The following is a 27623-nucleotide window of genomic DNA, read 5'->3' on the forward strand; positions in this document are numbered from 1 at the left end:
GGTTTCTGAAAGAACTACTAGTGCAGAATACAGTTTCTGATAAATCCTACAGCAGTGCTTACCAATCAGTAGATCGGGATCTACTAGTAGATCTTGGAGCCTCTGACGGGTGATCCTGACTGGTTTGGCCAAGAGGCTATCAAGTTCCAGCGCTTCAGCTGCCTCTTCCCCCAACTGATGTGCATCTTCTGCCCTTTGCCTTGGAGCTGCCCCTTCCCCTGGGGAGCTTCGTGCTTTCTGGGCAGGGAAGGGCAAGGAGAGGAAGGGCACTGATGTCAAAGTGCCCCTTCCTACTCTATCCTTTCTCCACAGAGCAGAGAGGAGGCACAACAGGACTTGGGATGGAGTTTGCTGGCTGCTTTAGGCAGTGGGCCAGGGCCAGGGCCAGGGCGAGCCTGCCTTAGCCCCACTGCACCACCACCCAGGAACCACCTCAGGTAAGTAGTTCACAGCTGGAGCAGAATCCCAAACCTCTGCCATGAACCCACTCCCAAGCCCGTGCATCCAAATACCATACCAGAACCTGCACCTAGAACCCTTCCTATATCCCAACTGCCTGCCCCAAGAGCAGCTCAGAGCCCCTTTCACACTCCACATCCCTTAATCCAAGACCAAAGAAAAAACAGTTTCTTGCCATTTCAACCAGAAAGGACACTGTCTCAACGACTTAATTACCTGCATCCTGCTTCAAAAGCCTTTTAAGGCTGCACTTGATAGAGAATCCTCTGAACTGTTATTCATGCTAAAATTCGACACTTTACACCTGAGTCTGAACAAAGTGGTTGTGACTATTTTCTTCCACTATTTGATCTGAGGAAGTGGGTCTGGCCCACGAAAGCTCATCAGCTAATAAACCATCTTGTTAGTCTTTAAAGTGCTACATAGTCCTGTATTTTGTTTCAGCTACACCAGACTAACATGGCTACATTTCTATCACTACTCTGAACAAAGGATCTAGTTATCTTACACATTACAAAGATAGCTTCCCCAATTATCACCTCTAATATCATTAGCTCACAGACATTTACCTTCCTCCCCTCCCCCCGCATCCCTCTTCTGTTCTGATATTTGATTTGTCCTTTTCATATGTGTTCATTTTTTTAATTGTATCCTTTGGTATATATGGTTGTGACAATTTTCTTCCACTATTTGATCTGAGGAAGTGGATCTGGCCCACGAAAGCTCATCATCTAATAAACCATCTTGTTAGTCTTTAAAGTGCTACCTAGTCCTGTATTGAGTGATCTAAAAGTTATTTAACATTTACTTCATCATGTCATTTTTCATTGAAACATACACTACAACCTAGCTATTCTCAGGTTATTGAAAACTATATTTGTGATTGACAGTTATACTGTCACATCCCGCAAGATGACCATTAAATTTCATTATTCTTATCTTAAAACCAGAAGCTACAATTTCTGAGCATAGCAAGGTCATTGCATTGTGTACCAACTGAAAAGTTTCAAGTTTATAATGAAGTTGATGGTTACCTAGTATATTACTGCACTTTAAATGAGGTTAGGTTTTATAGTGTCTAATAATTTGGCATGTAAGAGAGCTCACCCTATATTTCAGAATGAGCTACACGTGGGATAGATCAGGAGTTGGTAACTTACGGCACATGCGCCAATTTTAAGTGGCACATGAGCCAATTTTAAGTGGCACCCATGGTGGGAGCTCAACCTCCTGCCTTCCCCAGCAATGTCTGGAGAACTAGCTCCAGCTTCTTGCTGGAAGGGAAAGTGGGGGAGGCATGAGTGCATAGGGACCGGGACAGCCTGGCAAGCAGATTGGGCAGCGTGACCCCACACTGAGCTCCATGTCCCTGTGACTGCCCCTGCCCAGCCTCGGCATGCAACTCCCAGGAGCTAAGGGACACGGACACGGACACACACACACACCCCTCTCTCACTACAGGCTCTGCTCCCTGCTCTGTAGTGGGCAGGGCTGGAGCAGCACTGCACATCTGAGCTGGGAAGCCTGTCACAAGCTGCTGCCACCTCCATGGGGTTCCAGGGCTCAGGCTGTGCCATGCTGCTCCCTGTGGGGTATGTATGGGAGTGAGGAACCTCTTCCCCAGCACCCTGCTGCACCTGGCTAGGCAGGAACCAGTCCCAAGCAGCCCCGGGCTCTGCCTACCCCAGCTGCAGAGTAGCAGCCTGCAGGTGAGGGGGGAGCCCCAGCAAAGGGCTGGGCCAGGCAGGGAAATAACTCTGCTTCCCCCCTCCCCAGCACTACTCCTGGAGGGCTGCGAGTCCCAGCGCTGCTGCCCTGCCAGTGTGCACACTGGGAACACAGTCCTGGCCTCTTGGCTTCCCTCGGGTCCCCCAGCTCCCTCTTTGGTCACAACCAATCCCAGCCTCCCCGCTCCCCAAACCTCCTCCCCAGTCACAGACAGACCCAGATTGCAGCTCTGGCCCCTCTGCTCCCCCACCCCACTCTCTGGCCTCTCCCCTCCTCTCCTCTCACCCTCCCCCCCAATCTCCCTCCAGCACAGAGTCTCATGGCTTTCTCCTTTCACACCCTCCCCCACAGGAAGCTGGTGTTGGCACGTTAATCCTGTGGTGGTGGGGTGAGAAGGGAAGAAGTCGAGGGTGGAGTGTCAGGCAGGCAGTGGCCCAAGTGCTCCTGCCCCTCACCCGAGACAGCTGGAGGCAGCGGTTCCCTGCTGGGTTCCAGACCACTGGGGACCCCAAGTGCAGTGAGGAGCCAGCCGCCACCCCTTGGCCCTCCTGCAGGAGGCAAAATCTACCCAGGCCAGGCTGCAAAGCAGCTTTACCGGTCCCTGGACAGTGTCTGGGGCAGGAAGGCTGTGCCAGGGTGGAACCTGTGGGACACCAGAGAGATGTGATGTCGTCCCACAGGAAAAACTGATGATAGACAGACTTTGTTACCAGTTACAGTATGAAGAGCAGCTGTATAAAATGTGACTAGAACTGAGCAGTTTTAGAAATTTAAAAAATGTTCATAGCAAAATGAACCAGTGTATGTTAAATCTAAACTGGCTATCAACTTGTTTTGTAATTTTTATTTAGTGCTTTAAAGATAGCAAATAAGGCATTTACAAAGAAAAAAACACTCATTTTTAGACCAATGCAAATTAGAATAGTTTAGTTCTAAATCCCTACAGAAAAGAAATGGAGCATACAGTGAAACCACCACTGAAACCTTACTATAACTTTGTGGATATGACAACATACTATGTAAAAGCTATACAAATAAGTAACAGCAAATATGTAATGACCAGGGCTTGACAAGTGGCTGCGAGCCCTGCTCGCCAGCCACAGTTTGGCACACTGCACATGCGCAGACCACAATGTGCTGATTGCGCTGTGGCGCTGTGCCGGGCTAAAATCTACTCACCAAGGGCGAGTAGATTGCCCTAATTGTCAAGCTCTCAATTACTATAGGCTTTGATAAAGCAGTTTTGATGCAATATAACAAACTGTTTTGTACCATATAGGCACAGTATTTTTTTCAAGACTAATGTATTGTTTCTTCATCTGAGAAGCAAGAACAGATGCATTTTATGATTTGTACCTACACAGCATTATCCTAATTTTTTTGCACATCAGTCAGTAAAGTAACTCTAACATAAAACTCTTTAAAATTTAGTTTACATACACCTAAAAAGCCATTTTCCAGTTAAATTATACAGATGAAAAGGGGAGGGGACAGAGAAGCCTGCTAATACAGTTCACTGAAATGCAGGGCTGTCACCAAAAATAATATGCACAGAGGTTTTAGAATCCTGTATTCCAGCAAAGTATCTCTTGTTGCAACATGTTAAATACTCATAACCCAACACACATTTTATATTATTACCCATCCAACCTAGGAAAACAATGGATTTTGTCAGGCTCCGTTTAGCAATTCCCCGGCAATGTTTAGTAAGCATTATACACGAGACTGTTATTTTTCAGATATGACAATTAACTTGCTTCTTGTGCATGTTCCATATATTAAAATGACAGGGCAGCATTAAGTAACAGTATGGATTATGTTTTGAATATTTCTCCCCTTCTCCTAATGTGCCATTTGTGCCCTCTATTTCTGGAAGCTTGTCTCTCTTTCACACTCTGTATACATGAGAACACACACATGAAAAAGACTATAGCATAGGTGGGCAAAATCCAGCTCACAGGCCAGATATGGCCCACCAAACATTTGAATGCAGCCTGCCACAGCTTAGCAGGACTCTCAGGCAGGCTCCTTGCCTGCCACGCCCCCACACACTGCTCAAAATGGCCAGCTGCTGGGGCCAGCATGTATGTCTCTGTGCAGCACGTCTCTTGGGGGAAAGGAAACCTATGCACCCTGAACCCATCATCCTCACAATCTCCCATGGACTGGAAATTGGCCAATGGGAACTGCAAGGGCAATCCTTGCAAGTGTATGCAACATGTGGACACCTGCTGCCTCCTCTCCTACGGGGCACACAACACAGATACACACTGATCCCTGCAGCTGGACCCTGAGTGGCATGTGGGGTCATGGCAGGCAGAGAGCCTGTGGCCTGAGTGTTCTGCTGGGCCATCAGGCAGAAGCCACCTATTGCCTGCACTTGACATCCCACACCCCACTCTTGTCCCAAGTCACAACCCCCTCCTGCGCCCAAACGCTGTCTGACTCTGCCCCTCCTCCATTACCACTGCCGAGGTCAGAACCCCGCTCCCACCGCAGTCCTCTGTCAACAGCTCCTTTCAATACCCAAACGTGGTCACAGCTGCTGCTGCCCTTCATTAATACCACAGAAAAGTGCTACCCCAATCACCTACCAAATTCTTGAAGTGGCCCCCCCTCTGAAAATTATTGCCCAGCTCTGTTAAAGACAGACACTTCAAAGTTCCTAGGGAACTTCTACTGTAAAATCTTGAGTGCCAAGTAAACTTAGATGCCTACAGGCTTCCATGGGAGTTTTATACATCACAGTGGTCTGAAAACTTGGACTTAGACACCTAGATCTTTTTGAGCATTTAGGCCTTAGACTTCTTGGACAATTAAATGAATAATTCTTTACAAAAAGTTATACATTTTTGAAGAAAAACACTTTCCTACTTCAAACACCAAAATATGGGATGTATTTCTGGATCAGTATAAAGGGACTTTATAAACCAAATTAACTCTTAAGAAACCACAGCTCACCAACAGCCTTTTGTATCAGTCCAAATAGTTCAACAGCAGCATCTAAACTCAGTAAAGACAGTAAAGGACTACAGCATACCAGGCACCCTGTTCAGATACTACATTAGTGTCTAATAAGATTCTAGAGACAAAGCGCCTCCCTTCATCACTCTGAGAAGTCGTGATCGTTACTGTTGAATTAGCTTTAATACAACATCTTAACTACAAGCAATGTAAGTTTACGTAGTGCAGTCCCATCCATAGTATGACTCAAATCTTGTCCATTCTGGTTGGTAAACTGAGCACATGCTGTCTACAAGTCAGTAATGGAACTTAAAGGTGAAACAAGAGGTCATTTTTACATAGTTACTTTTCTGACTATAAATAAACATAAATCTGACAATTTTCTCTGATCATTTGATCCATGTTACTTCATAAGCCAGAGTGCAGCAAGAAAGAATATGAGCTGAGTAGCACACATCTGCATAATACTCTGCGAAAATAAAAAATTATACTAACACACATAACTTCATATTGTCTCATAGTAGGGACGCACACAAGTCTGAAATTTGAACTACATGTTATTAACCTTAGCTGCAATAGAGATATACAATTCAAAGAACATAACAATTAAGTATGTCAGAGCACAAAAACATTATGCACATACACATTTAAAATCTAAATCTGAAAATACTGCCATGTAACTTTTTTGTTCCATTAGTTAAATATTTAGGACTTTGAATTACTTCTAGTTCTATTTTTATTTAACTGGACATATCCAATTCAGTTGATCAGAAGGCTCAGTTTATATTTTTGGAATTATCACATCTGTTTTGATGCCAACCATGACCACCACCCAAGCCTTTGATTTGATGTCTTTCACAATATATACTGTAAGGATGTTAAATATTGGTTAATTGAATAGTTGATTAGCCTCATGAATTCTTATCAGTTACTTGACTACTCTATAGTTCCCAAGGGCGGGGCTGGCAGCCAGTGCACTCCAGCCCCACTCCCAAGGAGCCCAGCAGGAGCTGGTCTGCGAGGGGAGCCACTTTAAAAACCAGGTTTCCTCACAGACCAGCTGTATGCCCCCCTCACTGCTGCCTCTTATACAGAGGCAGCAGCACAGGGTGGCAGCAGCCCCTGTCCTGGGGAATGATGGGGGGAAGAGGGGCAAGATGAAGACTTCTGGACCAAGGTGAGCTGGAACTTAGCCAGGCAGCCTGCCCACCTGGCTCCTAACACACTTTAAATGCAGAGTCACAGTGGGGGTAGGACCCAGACCCGGCACAAGCTGGGACTGAGCTAGGCTGCTGGCCTGCCTGCTAAAAAATTTCCTGACGAGGTAGGGGATGATGCGTGTAGTCCACAGCATTAACATTTAAGCTATTGCTTGTTGGTTAATCGACTATATTATTACATCTCTAATATACTGTAGTTATCATCACATCACATTACACAGAACAAGTCCTAGTTCAGATTACTAGTACTAAGGACCAGTCACTCAAATTAAGTAACTACCACATTAGTTGTATCTGAAGGGTGACAAATAATATTAATATATACCACAGTAGAATGTCAATTTATACAAGGGATTATTATAATTTTAAATTAAAGGACACAGTAGATTATATAAAGCTTCAAAATGAATCAAGTCTCATTAAAAGAGATATGGTAAACTTAACTGTGTTTGCCTTTAAAAAATATGAAGGTAACATTTAAAAGAAAATCATTGATATTTCTCCCAACTACTGTGGAATGTATTGACTTTCATGCTACACAAACCGATATGCCAAGTAAGTATTTGGACATTCTAGACAAAATTAGTCTTTTATATGATTATGTCAATGGCTTGTCATTACCACTGTTACAGACTGACACAGGAGACAGCAGTATTTATTATAGTATAATTTCAGTTACGTTAGGGTGGTTAAAACAGGATTGAAATTACATTTACAAGATTGTTTATTTACTTACAATAACTAAATGCAGAATAATTTGTTTTTAAAACATAAATGACCAGTGTTGAAATTTTTATTTCATGTCAGCTGGAAGTAAGTTTTAAAATAATTTTCAAGTTTGACAATTTTGGGCATATAAAATATTTAAGAACTTTGAAAACCCTATTTTTTAGAAACAGAATGTAAACCACTGATTAATCATGTAAGTGTTTACTCGCATTTCACTCCCACATGGGAATTGGAGTTCGGACCCTGAGCTCACAAAGGTTGAAAGCTCTGTCAAGAAAACAGTCTTTGTCCAATATGCACAAATGGGCCCGACTGAGATTTTCAATAAAAAAAATAAAAGGTAAAAGTGATGTGGATTACAATCTCCCACCCTCAGTTGCACAAGTTTTACTTTTAATATTTGATACTGATACTAATAATTTGTTCTTGGTTTCAAATAGCCAACTGAATTGTTTAAAAACCCCAACAAAATCATCTACAGTTTATCCCTATTAAAGTCATGAAAAGAAAGACACCACTTGGATTAGGATTCAAATGTATGAACATTTTAAAGTTGGAATTAAAAAAAATTAAAGATATAACTGGGGATTCATTTTAAAAATTCCATCTTCACAAGTTTTTATTTTTCCTTTTACTAAAGCAGAAAGTTTGCAAAATTTTCTGAAATTGAGTTTAAGGGAAGACAATGAAGATTAGCTATCATTATGCACAGCAGATGCTTTGTTCCTGTTCCTGAAATTTTGATAACTAGATATTTGAAACAATGTAATTTTATTCATTTGTACATTCCTGACAAAATATGTTTAATATTAAAATAGGCATACAATAAACACCAAAACCTTAATACTGCTCTATTAATGAAAGCTGATGCAAATGAAGTGATTACCATATTTTCATTATCTTCTCACACAATCCATTAGTTCCTGTAAGACATTGTTCTTGACAGACATTTTTCTACATGCAAGCTGATACAGATACAAGAGCTCTTACCTTTTAACCAATCAGCTAGGGAAATATTTTTCCCTTAAAAGGGAGGAGGCAATCTTCCAAATATACAGTTTCAGTACAGTTAGAGCTCTGTCTGCCAGTTTTCAACAGCAACCATTATCACTTTCTTCTTGGAGATAGCAACATACCATCTAACACTTAAAAAAACAGAGCTCTCATCAACTTCATGGTGAAAACAGGAAATATAATCAACTAAACTCATCAGTTTGTTTCACTAAATACACGTGATCCTTGCCCAGTCATCAGCCACTCCATTCTCCTTCCTGAAACTCTGAAGATGTCAGAATGTATATTTTTGTTCTGCAATTCCACTCTGCCAAATGTCTCAAGGGACCTGAGGAAGCTAGGATCCAACATACCCTGATAGATTGCTTCTTGGATCTCCTGAGAATGGCAGGTTCAGCATTACCACAGCATTATAATTAGCATTAACTCCTTCCAGTCTTACTGCATTGTTATAATTGAATCAATTGAAGATTCCAAATAGACTCATTACATGCAGACTACAGCATTTATATAAATACGTGTTTAGATTTTAAACTGATCTCATTCTAAGTTTTCCATTTTGGCAGGGAATATAAAAGAAGCAAAATTTAAGAAACATTTTAGAAAGGTTTTCACCGACATGTTTAGAATCATGGATTAAAAAAAAATAAAACTAATACAAAAAACCACTCCCACACACCATTTAGTAACAGTTTTAGATAAAACAAACCAATAAACCTGCAACAGAGGTCTTGGGGGGAAACTGATGGCTGTGCTTAAAATGAAATTTACTTACTGTACACACATGATCTGTGTTAAGCAGCCAACAAATTTTCAAGCCATCTTTTAAACGTGTCCAAAAAGCGCTTTCAGAAAAACAATCCAAGAAATATATGTTCAAATGACAGGCATTCCATTTTCTGCACAAATGTCACCAAAAGTCAACATGTTTAGAAACATAATATCCAGCTAAGTCTCTGAACTTTAAATTGAGTTTTGTATCAATTATCTCTCAAAATGTATGTACACTTAGGACCAATGGAAATACTGGGGGGAAAACATCTAGGTTCCCCCACACAGACACACACTGCTCTCACAAAGGCGAGAGTGGGACCCAACTATGTAACCAAAAACAAAGGCAGAACCCAGATAAGGGGCTTGAGCGACCGCTATGTCACAAGAATTGAACCAACTGCCAAGGAGCAGGTAAGAATTTCCAATCCAGCCTAGTACATCATCCAGTCACCAAGGGACCCCCAGTGGAGACAACAGACTCAGGAAGATGCAACAGGTCATTTGCCAACTACTATGGTGAGTATATGGGACAGTCAAGCCCCAAGAGGGGGACTGGTGCACAGGGGGCCATCCATTTTTAGGATGCATGAGGCAACAGGCACCAGCTGCAAAAACTACCAATATGTCACTATCCAGCTTGGGTCTCCTATACACCTCAAGTCCCGGTACATATGGAAATTGGCATTTAAGCAACAATTTGGTTGTTCGTTTTCTTTAAAACAAATAATTGGCTGAAAAGGCAGAAATGTTTTACAATTAAAAATCCACATCTCAGGGAAATTCTGATTCAAAGGACTGATCCTCATACTACTCCGGAGGGAATTCTGAGCCACTGCACAGGAGCAAAATTCACTACCTTCCCTCAAAATACATTTTGCTGGGAAGGCACAGTAGTTACACCTCTCACCCACCCACGGGGATTGCTGTGGTGCCAGAAGAGAGGGCAGTCAGCTCAGAATGCCACAGAGTGAAAGAAAGAGTGAGTGCTTAATACTCACCCTCCCACAGCACCTTTCATCTGCTGCTACCCTCCCAATCATCTTCTCCCTTCCCCACCACAATCAACTGTAACATGATGTGCAGATGGAGATTAGGGGAGAGGGGGAAGCAGAGATGGGGTGCATTCAGGGAATGAATTGGGGAGAAAGACGTGGGGCAGGGAGGAGCAGGGACTTGGGGTGAAACAAGGGTTGAGCATCATCTGGTTCCTGGAAGAAGCTGGTGCCTGTGATAACTACATTAAAAAAAAACTAAGTCTCTCATTTCATCATATAGGAAACCTAGACTTTTTACAGTGGTGACCCATATACCTTGGTCACACCTTTGAGTCTCCATTCTACTTTGGAAATCAGTCCTCAAAGCTGAAATCTAACTGGAGGCGGCACAGATCTCTTGCAACAACTCAATCATTCCATGTATCAGGGCCATCACAAACTTACTCCTAGTGTTGAATAATTATGTTATAAACATAATATAATACTAGAAAACTGACCTGGCATTGCCTTGGTCCTTCAGGGCAGGGGCTGGTGGCATGGCAGGTGCAGGAGTAGGGCAAGGTCTTTGAGATGGAAGGGCAGAGCAGGGGGCTAGGGGTATGAGGAGGTGAAAGTGTGAAGTTTGGCAGGGCGAAGAGGGGCTCAGGATGCGGTGTTCCATCCTGCAGGGCTTTCTCTCCCTCTCCATGGCCCCTGCAGCTTCAGCAAGCAAAGCCCCATACCAGCCCGGAATGGAGCTACTGCGGAACCTCAGGGATGGGGCCAGCAGGCAGAGGTGGCACTCTGCACACCCATGCTGAGCCCATGCCCCCCCGAACCTTCTTACAACATTCACTCAGTTATGTCAATTTTGAGGACTGTACTTGATTTAGTGATTCTGCCCTCTTTTTTTTGGTTTTATGAGAAGCAATCCAATTCCATCCTGCTTTCCTGCCACAAACTCACTCTCACATTGCTTTAAGTCAGTGGTCACCAACCAGTAGATCTACTGGTATATCTTGGAGCCTCTGACTGGTGATCTTGACTGGTTTGGCCAGGAGGCTATCAAGTGCTGGCACTTCAGTTGCCCCTCAAACCACTGTCATGCTGCTCCTACCTTAGAGCTGTTCCCCTTGGAGCCTCCTGCTTACTGTGCAGGGTGTAGGGAGAAGAGGGGGCGCTGATGTCATAGTGTCCTTCCTCCCCCCCCCCCCACTCCTGTACCCTATCTCCAGAGAGAGAGAGATGGGGATGAAGGAAGCTTGGCAATGCAAATCTCTGTCACTCACACACAGTGTGTGTGTGTCTCATTCTCACAAACACACACAGTCCTTCACTCTCATCTCTGGACCCAACACAGACATAGGAGATTGTGGTTACTACTTGAAAGGTGGGTTATTTTTGGTTTTTGATGGGTCTGTGCATTTCATAGTTTTCCTTTATCGCTTACGCTTACATTTAATTAGTGAGTTCTAAAATGTCTAACTTGTTGTGGCTGGAGTAATTACCCCTGTGGTAATTGTTGCTCCTGGAAGTGACTGGCATGTCCCTGCAGCCCCTGAGAAAGGCAGAGCAGGGGATCTCCAAATGCTGTCCTTGCCTGCAGACACCTCTCCTGCAACTCCCATTGATCAGTAACGGGGAGTTGTGGCCAGTAGAAGCTGTAGGCTCACTGCCTCTAGATGAGGGGCAGCACATGGTGCCAAGGAGCCATTGCTGTACATGCCAATTGCTTTCAGGAATGGTACAGGGCCAGGGAAGGAGTACACCTGCTTTAACCCCACTGCTCCACCACCCAGAACCAGTCTTAGTTAAGTGGTGCCCAGCAAGAGCTTGCGCCCTGAACCCTGGTCCCCATCATGAACCCCCTCCTGCATCCAACCTCCTGCCCCAGACATGAGTTCTCCTGCACTCAAACTCCTTCCTAGAGCTTGCACCCTGATCCCCAATCCTCCATGCTGGCCTAAGGCCAGAGCCCCTCCTATATTCTGAACTAAAGATGTTAACAAGTGATTAATTTACTAGTTGAGTAGTCAATGGAATTTCCATTGACTACTCGACTAGTTGATAGGCACTTCCACATTTCACCTTTGAAATGTACAAGAGCCTCACTTGGGGCTCTTGGGCACTTCAAAGTTGGAACATTGAGGAACTCAGAGTCCCATGCTGGCCCCAGGCTCCATGCCCGCTTCCTTATTGAAATGCACATGAGCCCCCACAGGGGACTCTTGTACATTTCAAAACTGGAATGCTGCTTGGAGCCCAGGGTCATCTGGGGAGTCCCCAGCTGATCCCAGGGCTCCAAGGAGCACTGCTGCTTTGAAATGCCATGTGGCTCTGTGTGGCATGCCAGCTTTGAAATACACAAGAGTGCGGCACTGCTGCTTTGAAATGCTGGGGGAGCCCAGGATCAGCTAGGGACTCCCCAGATGACCTTGGGCTCCATGCAGCGCTGCCGCTTTGAAGTATCTTCCTATTTCTCCCCTCTTGCTGCCTCTATTGGTAGAGGCAGTAAGAGGGGGAGAAGCAACTAGTTGACTATCCTGTCGACTAGTCCTTAACATCACTACTCTGAATCCTTTGGCCCAAGACCAGAGCCCTGTATACCAACTCCCTAACCCAGCCTGGTGAAAGTGAGTTAGATTCGAGGAGAAGGGGGATGGAGTGAACAGGATGAGGCCTCAGAGAAGGGGTGGAGCTGGGGCAGGGCCTCAGAAAAGGTGTGTGAAGAAAGTGGGGCAATCATATTTGGGTTTGAGGTAGATCTTACATTTCACTTAAATTGAAAAAGTGATCTTGCGGTTAAAAAGGTTGGAGACCACTGCTTTAAATTATGGTAAGAGGAAGCTGTACACTGAATTTTGTGGTGCTAGCTTGTACTGTTTAGGAGGATTTCTTGGACAGACTCACTCTCAAATATATAAGAAGATTGTCAGATGGAAATTGTGGCGAACCCTGGCAAAGACCTGTACTTGTACAGAATACTCCTCAAATCATCTATCCTGTGTCTTGTTTCCCTATATCTAAACGTATTATTTGTCAATACTATTCAAAGGTGTTCTTCCCACTAATATTGGCAAAGCTTTCATATTCTCAAATGAAACACACAAGAGAAGGTCACAGTATTCTTACTTACACCACAGAAATTATCTAGGGTGTGTGTGTAAATTTATCTTAAGGATTTAAACGTTGTTATTGTTGCTGATGTTTGAAGAAACCATTTGCACCCTAAATGGTTGAGCAAAGTGAGGCCTTATATCCAACCCAATGGCATTTCTTGGGGTTTTTTTTTTGTAATGTGATACGCTACTGAACATCACATTTGATCAACTCCAAACTTTAAGGGCAAATTGGAGAACCTAGTTTCCACTAGCCAGAGAAGAATCAGGCGCACCCATTAGGTGCTGTCTACACATATTAGAGACAGCAGCTTAATATTCTGCTCTCTCACTAGAATGTACAGCTTGGCTTACATAAATGACGTTACTGATCTTAACCTTGAAAAACTGCAGTCTCTGGAGATTCTTATTGCACAAATACCTGCAAAACAACGAAACAGATACTGCTAAAGAGGACTATACCATTGTAGAAGAATTAGAAGCTAAACTGTATGCTAAAAACAAAGTTGTGGGCAGGAAGAGGACTAGTCAGTTATACTTTTCGCACAATGACCAACAAAATGTATGAACAAGGGGCTGTGGCATAAACCACTGGAAGATATGCCTGCAGTAGTTTCTGTAATATTTTAAAAATACACTGGCCTTTAGAAAATATAGTACCCATACCACAAGCTAACTGGTGCCGGAAAACAGGAAATGTAGCTTGCTCTTGTAGACAATTTCTTTTGATTTTGTGTTGGGCTATGACTTAAGTATGTGAGATCCTTAGATTTAAGAAAAATTGTTAATTTCAATGGTCTGAAACACTTAAGGAGATTATATCTGATCCTAGAATCAATTACCAAGAAAAATAAAATGTAAAAATATGAAACTGATAACATAATGATGAAAAGAACTTTCTACGCAAATAGCCTGTCCAAAGGGTATGAAATTAAAAAAAATTATCTGAAAAGATTTTTTTTTTTTTACAGAGAATGTTTCAGAATTAATATAAAAGAGTATTAACATATACACATGCATTTGTGACTATTTACTTTTTTCCATTTTACTACAAAAATGCATTATGTAACCAGTCAATTGATGTGTTGCTCTGAATTCCAACTGGATATCTGAAATTTTTTCTTCAAAAGATATCCATCTTGAACAACAGACGGTACCAAAATAGAAGTTCTTGCCATAAATGCCTGTGTATTTAAAGTGCAATCAGAACTTTCTAAACCTCCTTGTTCTTTAAAGAAGTAGATTGGTGACATGTCCTGTGTGCGCATTTTATGTACAGGATAACAAAACAAATTACCTAGAGATGAAAACTACTGAGAATAAAAGGACCTTTTATCAGATTTTATGAAGCCTTCTTTAGACCACCAGCATTATATCACTAGTACAGGTAGATAGAAAAACAACTAGCCATCTTTTACTCTATAGCATTAGTTAAAGTATTACAGCTATTTTTAATCAATTGCACACTTCTGCTTTTATAGTTTAAAACACTGTTGCTGTTTTAGATTCAAACCCAATTTTTATAGAACTGGTAGAATAATACTTGTCTCGATTTATCTGAATTTTGCCATATTTTTTAAAACATTTACTAATCAAAAAAATGAGCCAGCTTTCCTAATCTAGCTCAAACCAAATATACTTAAGTTATTTGTGACCTAAATTCCTTTTTATGTAGAATACTGCAGCCTGCCTAAGAGGAGAATCAAAGGAGCAATCGCAATTATAGCTGAAGAGAGGAAATAATTCAGAAGAGCATACACATCTGAGACATCTCAGTATGAATGGAAACAACAGACATCCCATAATAGACTTATGGGGGTTCGGGGCAAACTAACTTCAATATGATTTTAGGTTGTATCAACAGGTGTGTTGTAAGCAAAACTCGTGAAGTCATTCTGCCGCTCTACTCTGCACTAGTTAGGCCTCAGCTGGAGTACTGTGTCCAGTTCTGGGCGCCACATTTCAAGAAAGATGTGGAGAAATTGGAAAGGGTACAGAGAAGAGCGACAAGAATGATTAAAGGTTTAGAGAACATGACCTATGAAGCCAGGCTTCATGAACTGGGCTTGTTTAGTTTGGAAAAAAGAAGATTAAGGGGGGACCTGATAGCGGTTTTCAAATATCTAAAAGGGTGTCACAAGGAGGAAGGAGAAAATTTGTTCCTCTTGGTTTCTGAGGACAGGACAAGGAGTAATGGGCTTAAAGTGCAGCAGGGGAGGTTTAGATTGGACATTAGGAAAAAATTCCTAACTGTCAGGGTGGTCAAATATTGGAATAAATTGCCAAGGGAGGTGGTGGAATCTCCCTCTCTGGAGATATTTAAGAACAGGTTAGATAGACATGTCAGGGATGGTGTAGACGGAGCTTGGTCCTGCTTTGAGGGCGGGGGGCTGGACTCGATGACCTCTTGAGGTCCCTTCCAGTCCTATTATTCTATGATTCTATGCAGCACACATATAATGGTCTTGAATGCAGTTAGCAGGCATGGTAAAGTGGCATGGTAAACTAGTTTCATTTCTTAATGAAGATGATGCTGAATGTAGGGGAAATGTTAGATTAGAGCTAAGAGACATTAAAGGACAAATACAGGGAGAGAGAAATTGGCAAAAAAAAAAAAAAGGTCTTCACAGAAATCAAAACATCTAACTTTTAATTTTGCTTTTGAAACGGTCATTTAAGTTGTCCCTACATGACCATACAAATGCTATTTAAAATTAGAGAGTTAGCTAATGTGCTAGTGAAGAAATACAAAAATGACAGCAAAAGGCTAAGCCAATTCAGTGACCAGAACAGACATCTGATATTGCACTGCAACAGAACTTTGGAACAGACCCATTCTACTATTCTTCAAGAAGAGACTGAATAGGTCTGACAACAAATCCACATTTTGTAGAAGATGCAAATATGTTCAGTCTTCCACTCATTTGCCATTCCCAAACCAGTCATCCTCCATTTTAAAGTGTTTTGGGTTTTTTTTTTTTTTTTTTTTTTAAGGGTAATGACCTGAATACCTCCAGGTTCCAGATAAAATGTTCTGCCCAAGGAGGAGAGGTTCTGGCCATTTTTTCTTATATTCCAATTTGCAGACACCCCAGCTGCCTTAAACTTTATCAACTTGAATTGGGGCATGCTGACTCTTACGTGGCATTAATTTTCCATGCAGCAGGAGAAGAAATACACCGAATACTATGGTGGCAGTGCTTATACAGTGAATACTATGGTGGCATTATGAAGTAAATCTTTGAATTATTGCTCTCCTTTAGTTTCTTTCTTGCATACTAGAGACAAGCATAAGGACAAAGTGATGTTAAAAGAGAGTACAGGCAGTCCCCGAGTTACGCGGATCCGACTTATGTCAGATCCGCAGTTACGAACGGGGCCCTTCCTCTCCCTGATCTCCAGCGGACCAGGGAGAGGAAGCAAAGCGGCGGAACACGCGGGCAGCGGACAGGCCTGTCCGCTGCCCACGCGCTCCGCGGCTTGGCTCTGCTTTGCCCCCCGTCCCCCTGGTCTGCAGACCAGGAGAAGGGGGGGGGGGCAAAGCAGAGCCAAGCCACGGAGCACGCGGCCAGCTGACAGCCCAGAAGCGTCTTGGCTGTCAGCTGACCGCGCGCTCCGCGGCTTGGCTCTGCTTTGCTCTGCTTTGCCCCCCCGTTCCCCAGACCAGGGGGACGGGGGGGGCAAAGCAGAGCCAAGCCGCGGAGCGCGCGGTCAGCTGACAGCCCAGACGCGTGCTCCACGGCTTGGCTCTGCTTTGCCCCCCCCCTCCCCCTGGTCTGCAGAGCAAAGCCACGGAGCCCGAGGGCAGCAGGACAGCTGCAGACAAAAAAGAGACAAAACACAAAGAACTAACAAAAACAAAGAAGAGGTCGTGGCACACCTGCGAGTTGTACATGGAACGCCAGTGTTCCACGGAACATAGTTTAAGAAACACTGCCTTATATTGTGTCAAAGGAAAAGGCCAGATGGGTAGTGACCCTGTCAGCAAGAAGAAACTATAAGTAGGGATCAGGGAAATATACTTTATCTCTGGACTCATACTGGGAAGTGCAATAGATGCAAAACAGATCACCAAAGACAATTTGACTACCGTACTTTCCGGCGTATAAGACGACTTTTTATGCTAAAAAACATCCCCCAAAAATCGGGGGTCGTCTTATACGCCGGGTATACAGGCAGTCCCCGACTTGCAGGTACGAACGGGGCTTTTCTCGCCCCGGAGGACACAGACTGCGGGACCTTGCGGTCCCGCCGCCCATGTACTCCGGGGCGAGAAAAGCTGCTCCGCATCTCCCTGGTCTGCAGACCAGGAAGACGCGGAGCAAAACCGCGGAGGGGCTCCGGCAGCGGGGCAGCCCAGACGCGCTGCGGCTGTCCCACTGCCGGCATCCTCAGAGGCTTTGCTCCCGGTGTCCCTGGTCTGCTGGAGACGGTCCCCAGCAGACCAGAGGCACCGGGAGTAAAGCCGAAGCGGCAGCGGGGTGCCGCGCTTCTGAGGCTTTGCTCTGGCAAAGCCTCAGAGGTGCGGGACCCCGCCGCTGCTGCGGCTTTGCTCCCGGTGCCTCTAGTCTGCTGGGGACCGTCTCCAGCAGACCAGGGGCACCGGGAGTAAAGCCGCAGCCGCGGCGGGGTCCCGCGCCTCTGAGGCTTTGCCAGAGCAAAGCCTCAGAAGCGCGGCACCCCGCCGCCGCTGCGGCTTTGCTCCCGGTGCCCCTGGTCTGCTGGGGACCGTCTCCAGCAGACCAGGGACACCGGGAGCAAAGCCGGGGAGGCGGAGGGGCGCTGACGGTTGGCCTCTTAAGGGGGGGTAGTCTTATACGGCGAGTATAAGACGAAAACCTATCTTTTAACTAGAAAATTAGGGGGTCGTCTTATACGCCCAGTCGCCTTATATGCTGGAAAATACGGTATCCTGAAAAGACTTTTGGGAAACTAGCAGTTGACTATATCACAGTCACCATTTGGAATTAAAAATTTTGAGTCACCTGTGCATATATTTTACCTGTCTTAAATCCTCAATAACTCATTCCTTATCTTAGGTGGTAAACTTTCAGTTACTTTATTATTGAGTTGATTGCTGTGACATAGTTGGGGGCTCTCAACTCTAGTGGCCCTGGGCCCACTCTGTTGGGCATTCACTGGTTGCTGTGTGTGACCTCTACTTGCCTCTGTCTGTAAGCACTGCCCAGCGGGGGTGGGGAGGAGGGAGAGGAGGAGCTCACCCCTGTAGGCTGTCATGTCACGTAGACAATGGCCCAACTGATTCTCACCTGACCAGGGGAAGAGGTTTAAACAAAGGAAGGGGTGTGGCTACCTAGGGGATGTGTGTTCAGTGGTTTTGGAGAAGCGGCAGTGTTGGCTGGGCAATCATGAAGAGAAGAGACTAAGTTGAGTATTGGAGGTTCAGGGGCCTGTAGACCCCTATCCCAAGGAGTCTGAGGCTGCCTGCCCCCTTACTTCGATGCCCACATTGAACCCGGGCTGTGCTGTACCTCAGAGAAGCAATAAATCCTCTCTATTCTACTGGCTTGCGGAGTCGCATCTTACTGCAGACAGGTGTGCAGGGTTGGGGGGTCCCCAATGCACCATCACAATCGCCAACATTGTCTTTAGAGTAAGATCTGAAGTATCAATCGCCAACATTGTCTTTAGAGTAAGATCTAAAGTATCAATTGCTCTGAGGGAAGTGACGAGGAGATGTCTTGGGACGAGGAGAAATCTGAAGCACTGTGATTTTTGGTTTAAATGACCTTTTGTCAGTCAATTGTCTATGCTGCAAGATAGACTGGAGAATCTAAGGGGACTGTTTAAGTCTTTATGGTAAGACTGGTATAGAAGTTCACATGTGTTACTGGTCTTGGAGAAAACTAATCATAGAACACACCACCAGTTTATGAGAAAACAGGGCAGATACCATATTCTGCCCTAAGTGTGACATAGCTATTATTCAAACTGCAATAGCACTCAGAGGCCTAAATCAGGGGAAATGCTAAATTGTACAAGACTCCATGAAAAGCATGTAGAATGCCTTGCTCAAGAATTTACTGCCTAAGAAGTGTAACTAGTCACAACTGGGACTCAGATTTATCTTGAGAATTCAACTCATTTAAAAGGACACTGATGAAAAGAAAAAGGGAAATATAGAATTTGCAAATTATATGGACACTCAATTATGTATTCCGTGTTTTAGCTATTTTCCCTTGAAATACAAGTTGCAAAAAATTGTTAACGCAGACTACTGATGGGCAATGGTGAACTGTGGTGCAAGTACCTCTTGAATTTTAAGGTGACAGGTAAAAATTAAATAAATCCATTCCTACTATTGCTTTTCCACGTAGGCAATTACTGGAGTTACTCGAATAAAAAGTATACAAGATCTTAAACAAGAAATAATTTTATATAACTACAAATGGCAAAATAAATGTCCATGAAGCATCTTTGTATTCCAATATAATCCACACTGACAAAAGTTTGACACATATTGGTTTAATGACATAAAACTTCTTGTAGCTTAAAGTAGCAATTCTCTTTTGTGAAATTTTGAATAGTTAAAACATTAAAAAGTTGCTAGTTTGGTTCTAAATTTGTTTTAATAAAAATAAAAGGGCAGTTTGTATCGAACACAATAATGACAAAAAAAACTAAATACAGTAGTCTTCCGATAAACCAGCACCTTTGGGACCTAGGTGGTGCCGGATTATTGGATATGCTGGAGTACCAGAAGGTACTATAAGGGGGCATACTCCCAACCAATCCATCTCCCCCCTCCCCACCTTATGCTTGGGTCCCGGAGCCGCCGGTACAGCCGCGCATCTCCCTCCAGGCACTGGGGCACGTGTGCTGAGTGGCCAGATTTTCAATGAGCTGGCCAGGACACCGTGCACAACCCAATCCCCCTCCTTTCCCCTTCCCTTCTCCAGAGCCAAACACCTACCATCCCCGCTGTCACCCAATCTCCCTTTTCCCTCAACCTTATGTCCGGGTCCCGAAGCAGCTGCCTGTGCTCAGCGGCCGGCTGCTAGCACATACAGACTAGATGCTGTGTGCGCTGGGGACCGTGAGCAGAACGGCATGGGCTGCGAGCGTACATGCAGCTCACAGCAGCCCAGCAATGTGAGCAGCTGACCTAGCATTTCTGGGTTCCAGTTGATGCCGGACTATAAGGAGTGCCAGACAACTGGATGCCAGACTATTGGAGTTTTATTGTACAAGGGGGACATTTGGGATTAAAAAGCAACCAACGGCACAAAATGAGGGGCAGATGAATATCTTCATGACTTATAGCATGCAGGCCTCAATGCTTCATCAATGTAATGTGGTTGGTAAAGGTGCAGGAGGATTTTTACATGATTGGTAGATGGCCATGGAATTTAAAGGCTGCCCAAAGATCACTTAAAAACAAACACACCCATAGATAATGGCTATCTTCTAAATTTAAATTATTTTACATTTCATTTCTAGTAAAGTCCTACAAAAAGCTTTCCATTGTCCCATATATTGTCATTTGTCTATGCTGCAATATAGACTGGAAAGTCTAAGGGGACTGTCTATGACTAAATCTCACAATCATTCATTTAGCCTTTAAATGGAACTGAAACTTCTTGTTTGGTACACTGCAGCAATCTACATTTGCATCCAATTATACTAAAAATCAGACACTAATGATCCTTTCAACAACAGTTCCTGCCATCCTTAGAAGGCGCAGAGAAATGCCATTTATACTGTTTAATCATGGCCAGCATTTGAAATAGACTGTGATCACAACTGTACTTCTCTCATTTATCTTCTTCAGTCACCTAGCTTCCAGTTACCTTGCATCAAGCCATTGTGCTCTGCATATCAATACGATGAGTTACTGCAACAATAGGAAACTGCTATCGTAAAAAAATAGCCAAGTTACAATGAAGTAATTACTTTTTCCATATAATTTAAGAGAAATGTTTGGCATGAGCAAACACATAATTTCTACTATTATAATAAAATCAGAATGGTAGCTAGGGATTTTTATTTCACATATGTAGTATTAGCCTTTTACAGATAAAATAGGAAATAAATGACAGTCAAATTTATGAAACCAAGTCTGACATTCAACATATTCTAGTTATTGTACAGGTATGCTACATATTGTGAGAGTTTATTAAAAAACAAACATTTGCTATGCAAGAGGTTTTAAAAAAGCTTTTAATGTTTCATGTTGCTCTTTATATTTAGTGTCAATTTACATAAAATTAATACCACACACAAGTTTGATGCATGGGGCTCATTAAAGTTTTATACTTTAGTTCCTTGGGTTAATGAGCCAATATACTTCAGAACAAAATGTTCAAAGCTGAGGTGCATATGTTGAGCATGTGTGCACAAAGATTTTGAAAGCTGCTTAAAAATGTGAATATGAGTAAAGCTCCCATTACCCTTGATAAATGTCAGCTGTCATGCAACTTAGCCCAATACACACTATTTTTCACAAACCTCAGCCCCACAAAAGGCTATTTTGATTTCACCAGCTGTACACAATACATTATACATGGCAATATCTACCCAAGGTCAAGAGTTTAGAGGTTTTCAAATTTTAACTTCTAAACAGTGAAAGCTACTAGTATTAGAGTAAAAAAGCAATAAAATGTTACTTCTGAGAGTAATCCCACTGAAGTCAATGAGACTGTTCTCAACAATGTTGGTTTACAAAATCAGATCCTTAATTAAATATTTTTTAAAGATATACTCTTGATACATGAAAGGACACATTCAATTTAAAATCTAGTCAAAAGAAAAGACAGTCACAAGAGCCATGTGTTGCCCTTTAATTTCCACTGCCAATTTGTGTGGTTTTTATAGACATTTCCTCTCCCATACTCACATACATACATACCCATAACTCCTCCCTTTTGATGAGTGAAAGGCCCCACACCAACAGGAGGGGAAATTGTGACTATTTGGAGAAAAAAGTTTTAACCAGACTATTCAAAAAAGCCCAGCTAAACAAATAAAAAATATTCTCCCCCACTCCTAGGACATTTATCATAATTTTAGGTGAAGTGTTTTTAGATGTGCCAATATGTTCTACACTTGCTCAGGTAAAATTTCCTACTGTAGTAAATCATTAATTGCAAACTTCTAATTACATCCAATGGAAATTTAGTTAAGTAAAAACTACTTAGCTGCGTCCTTAAACACCAAATTGTATATTGGTGTTTAGAAAGACTAGTACTGTCACCACCAGTAGATTTTCACTGAGTTATTTACAAATATGATATAAACAAGCTATTTGTCCATATCTAAAATTAAGTTCAGTTTTAAAGCTGCTAATTTCCTACGCCCTCCATCTAAGACCAGATATATTTTATGACTGTGCATGTATGAAATAGGATTTCTCAGTTTCTTATTACTGAGCCAGAAAAGGAAAGGTGTTAAAGTTTTCACTGTAATTGCCACAACAGGAAAGTTTCTTTTCCAGAAAGCTGAGTTTAAGAGGGCTATCATAGTCTTTTATAAATGATTAATCACAGAAGATGAATGGTAATTGGTTTCAATGAGGAAATTAAACTCAGTTTCAAAAGATGGTGAAATAGTTTGCATGGTAGTCAAGTCTTTTCCAACTCCTCAATGTTTATGAATTCAACATTTTAAGCCACTGTAATGCCATATATTCAGGTTGGGATTTTCAAAAGTATTTTGTACCAGCCTGCCTCTCCTCCCACTGATTCTAATGGGAATTTTACCATTACCAAATTGCTTCCATTGAAGTCAAACAGTGAGCATTTTTGAAAAATCCCATCTTTCGGTCTGCAAAATCTCTGCCATGATTCAGAGTTCATCTGAAGGCCCAGCCCAGTGACTTCACTCTGCCCTTTCAAGGACTCCTTGATTTTATTCCCTATTGATTGTGTCTTAGGCTAGGGTTGCCAGGTGGTTTAACCAAAAATACCAACCCCCCATCCCCCCAAAAAAAACCACACACGGGGGAAAAAATTCTGTTGAGAAAAAAAACGGGAGGGAGGAGGGGAGAAACCAAAGTTGGTGAGGGAAAAAAAAAAAAGACCAACAGCAGTTAAGCAAAAAATAAATTAAAAAATTAAAAAATTAAAAATCAGCATGGCCCCGTTAAGAAAAGGCTTTTTTACCGGTGGCCATTTTATTTTTCTGCTCCAGTCACAAGACAAGCTGTGTACATCCTTATTCCCCACTCAAACCTGAGTTTTCTTTCTGTCTGAGTAATCCAGAGTGTCATCTACTGGGAGGATGGGCAAAGATGAGATTGGAATACTCATGATGGAAGGTGTTAATTGATGTTAACTGCTAGTTCTTTGATCTACAGCAGTGTTTCCCAATTGGTGCTCCGGGGAACCCTGGGGTTCCGCGGAGCAAAACTAGGGGTTCCGCGAGGAGCCAGCACTCCCCCGTCCCCTCTGAAAAAGAGAGAGAGAGAGCCAGCTAGCCAGCAGAGGAATGGGCGGCGAGTTGTGTGGGCTCGTGGTGCCCATGCTCCAGCAATATTTGGAGCTGGAGCAGATTCCGATTCCCCCCGCCCTCCCCCCGCACCCGTGCATCCTCCCACCCCGGCCCCAGAGCATCTCTCCCCCTTCCCTTCCCGGTCCTGTCCCTGCCGTGCGCAATCTTCTCTGAGCTCCCCCTTGCTGGCTGCTGCTGCCCTGCGCAGAGTGCTCAAACCAGTGGGTGGGTAGACGCCCGGACGTGACATCACGGCCCGGGATTTTAAACCTGCTGGGTGCTGTGCTGCGCCGCATGGCTGAGTTGCGGGTTCGGAGTCCGGGGACAGAGCACAGACTCTGGCCCCGCAAAGTGAAAGGCAGAAGGTACGGGAGAGGGAGAGGGAAGGGGCTTGTGCAGAGGGAAAGGGGAAGGGCTGGGAGAGGAAGGTGCTTGTGCAGAAGCGGAGGAGAAGAGGAAGGCACCAAAGGGACAGGGACGGAGGAGAGACAAATGGCAGGGGACCAAGTGCAGACAATGAGGAAAAAGGCAGGACGGGAGGTGTCAGTGGGAGGGGGACAGGGTGATGCTGGGAGGGGAGAGGGTAAGGGTATTGGGGGCTAGAGGAAGGAGGGGGAGTGCTGGGAGAAGGCTTGAAAGAAGGGGTGGGCATAAGGAAGGCCGGGATGGAGAAAGTCATGTGAGAGGGCTCAGGGGCATATGGGGAATGGGGGCAGAGGGTGGTGAGAGGTGGGCATCAGGGAAAAAGCGGGCAAAGGGGACAGGGGAAGTGAGGGAAGGGGGAGACACCAGGAGGGTGCAGGGGTAAGAGAAGATGCAGGTGCCAAGGGATTCTGGGGGTGAAGCAGAAGGGCAGACACCTACCTGCAGGGGAGGGACCACCATCAGAGGAGAGACACAGGGCAGGTTTGTAGCGGGAGGTGTTAGAAGAGGGGATGAGGAGGAGTAGCTCACATGATCAGAGTGGGGCTACTGGAGGAGTGGGCACAAAGAGGAGAGAAGGGCTGGTGGGAGGCAGGCAGGTTGCAGGAGGGCTGAGGACAGTGAGAAGAGTAGGGGTCAGGACAGCAGAGGAGAGGGGAAGGGCAGTAGGCACCAGGGGAGCTGATGGAGCAAGGGGAGGAGACATGGCAGTAGAGGGAAAAGGTAGAGGTTTAAAAATATTTATTAATAACTTGGGTGGCACATCCAAACAAGCCACATGAATTCAGTACTGGTGCACAACACAAAATTCATTTTGCTCATGGGAGGAAACTCTTAGGCTATATCTACACTGGTTGTTTCTTGCACAGAACATCTTGCGCAAGAGTTCTTGTGCAAGAACACATCCACACTGCCATGTGCGAACTGTGCTTTTGCACAAGAGCATTTATGGCAGCGTGGATGCTCTCTTGCCCGAGAAAGTGCCGATGGCCATTTTAGCCATAGGGCTTCCTTGATCAAGAAATTCATGTTGCCTGTCTACACTGGCCTCTTATGCAAGAATAGTTGAGCAAAAGGGTTTATTCCTGAGTGGGAGCATCGTAGTTCTTGCGCAAGAAGCCCTGATTTCATACATGAGAATGTCACTGTACTTGCGCAAGAACACATGACCAGTGTAGACAGGCAGCAAATTTTTGTGCCAGAGTGGCCGCTTTGGTGCAAGATCGTGCCAGTACAGACACAGCCAAGGGGAGGGAGGAAGGCAGGGGCAGGGAATCAGCAGCACTGGCTCAACATGTCTGCATGGTTTGGGGGAAGGTGCAGGGAAATTGAGCTCAGCTGGGTTGCAGAGTGGGGAGGTCCGGGGGTCTGGAGACCGAGTGTGTGTGGGGGGGGGGGGGGGGGGGAAATCAGATTGGCTGCAGGGGGAGGGAGGTGCCGGGAATCGGCTCTTAGCTCAGCAGTTTTGCGGGCTTGGGGGAGGTGCAGGGAAACGGGGCTCAGCAGTCCTGTGCGGGAGGGCATGCAGGGATCCAGTGCAGGTCTCAGCTGGACTGAGGTGGATGAGGGAGGGCATATGGAACAGAAGGGCAGCTCAGCTGGGCTGTGAGAGGCTGCAGGGAACTGGTGCTGCACTCCCTTGGATTGTGGGAGATGGTTTTGGGGGAAGTGCAGGGAACCAGCAGGGGTGAGCAGCTCAGTTGGGTTGCAGGGGATAGAAGTGCAAAGAAGCCTAGTGGGGAAGAGGGGGAAACCAGGAGCCCTGAAATGACCTCCCCTGGTCCAAAAATTCCTCATCTGGGACCAGTCAGATCTAGAGGGTGCCAGATCAAGGAGGTCCAACTCCTACCCAAGTCCGCTTCTTGCACCCTACCCCCAATCTGCTCCTGCTCCCTCCCCCTGGTAAGACACCCTACATCCAGCCTGCTTCTGCACCCTACCTACCACCCAGACCTTGACCCCTTCCGCCCCCCCACCTCCTTCCCAGATCCTGCACCCCATCCCGCTCCTTGGCAGCCCTGCCATCCACTCTAGCACCGCCCTGGCCCCAGCACCTTGCCTCACACCCCAGGACTCAGCACCACCCTGGCCCTGGCCCCAGCACTCTGCCATCCACTCTAGCACCCAGCAGCACCCTGTTCCTTGTCCCAGCACCCTGCCAGTCACCCTAGTGCCCAGCAGGACCATGTCCCTGACCACAGCACTCTGCCACCTGCCTGCCCTGAGTACCACACATATCCAGCCCAAACTCCTGCACCCTCACATCCACAAGCCCTGGCTTGCTCAGCACCCCAACCTTCCACCTGAGCTCAACACTCCCCAGCCTGGAGCCCCCTCCCCGAGCCAACAGCCCCTTCTCTTGCATCCAAATTCCCTCCCAGAGCTTGTACTTCTCACCCCTTTCCACACCCAAATCCCTCATTCCCACCCCACACCTCACTCTCACTAGGGTGAGACAGGTATAAGGGCTGGGGATAGCAAGTGATGGAGAGGAGGGGAACAGAGCAGATGAGGCCTCATGGAAAGGAGGTGGGGGGGAGGTCTAGGGGAAAGAATGTGATTTTCATAAATTGGTGGGTCCCTTTCTCCTCCCATCCCCCCCCCCTTTTTTTGCTTGACAAACCTAGGGGTTCCTTGAAATTCTGAAAAGCTGAAAAGGGTTCCTCGGCCAAATAAAATTGGGAAACACTGATCTACAGACAATTACAGAGGTGCTTGATATTCTGGTTCTGCTAAATTAGTGGCTCTCAAACTTTTGTACTAGTAACCCCTTTCACATAGCAAGGCTCAGAGTCTGACCCACCTTAAATATATAAAAATATTTTTAATTTACAGCAGCATTATAAATGCTGGATGCAAAGCATAATTTTCAGTGGAGGCTGACAGCTCACAACCCTTACTCCCCCCCCCCCCCCCCCCCCGGCATGTGTATTAAACTTGCAACTCCTGAGAGGTTCTGACCCCCAGTTTGAGAACCCCTGTGCTAAATATGCAACAGGACCTCTGAGTGTCCCCAACTGCCCCTCTCCTGGTTTTCTAATTTTCCTAATATATAAACTTCTACCGTCTGATGTTTGGAACAGTCCCTAAAATTTTTGAATTGACTAAATGTGGCATTCAAAAATTATTGCATTACATCCAAGCAGAAATGGCTTCCAGTGAACAGGAAGGCATTGGAAGTTCAGCCAATAACAAAACTAAAATATCAAATAGCATAATCACAAATGCTTAACATACACTGCACCATCACTGACTTAAATTTACTGTGCGATAACCACTATCAGCTGTGAGATACAGCATTTACCTTCAAATTATAGTGTATTTCAATACATCAGTGGATAACGTAAGCAATGTTTAGTCTCATTCTCTACGTTGGAATACCCCTTTCAAAGCTTCTGTAATTAATCTAAATACATGCACAGAGAAAAGTGGCACAGAATTTCAAGAGGCTATATTGTATTTGGTGTAACTTTTTCGGAACTATTTTTTCAAAGCACATGAAAATAGAAAGCAACTTTTGTAGAACATATTACCATTTCATACTTCATAATTCTGTACACGTCATCCTACCGATAACTGAGAATAGAGGAAAGCTACCTGGATCTCCACATTGTCTCATTTGTAGTGGCTGTCCTCCAACAAAGAATTTCATGACAAAATATGAAGCATTTGCTACAAAATACCTTGAAGGTGATGCACGAAAAATGCCTGCGAAGAGCTACAGTGAAAAATGAACATTGGACAAAATAGCCTGCTGGCGTAGTTAAAAA

At 44.5% G+C, this 27623-nt stretch overlaps 1 protein-coding gene across 9 annotated transcripts in view; it reads right to left on the bottom strand.

Annotated features, from left to right (window-relative positions):
- The window catches only part of NCOA3 (nuclear receptor coactivator 3), a 182331-nt gene that overhangs the window by 73051 nt on the left and 81657 nt on the right, over positions 1–27623 (bottom strand). The window contains exon 1 of one of the 9 annotated variants that reach the window (XM_014578129.3): positions 8091–8245. The exons of the other annotated variants lie outside the window; for them this stretch is intronic. The gene's annotated coding sequence lies outside the window, so the exon portion shown is untranslated. Of the gene's footprint in view, positions 1–8090; positions 8246–27623 lie in introns of those variants that run through there. 9 annotated transcript variants of the gene reach the window in all.

The sequence above is a fragment of the Pelodiscus sinensis genome, chromosome 18 (genome assembly GCF_049634645.1).
Source record: "Pelodiscus sinensis isolate JC-2024 chromosome 18, ASM4963464v1, whole genome shotgun sequence".
Classification (NCBI taxonomy): Eukaryota; Metazoa; Chordata; order Testudines; family Trionychidae; genus Pelodiscus; species Pelodiscus sinensis.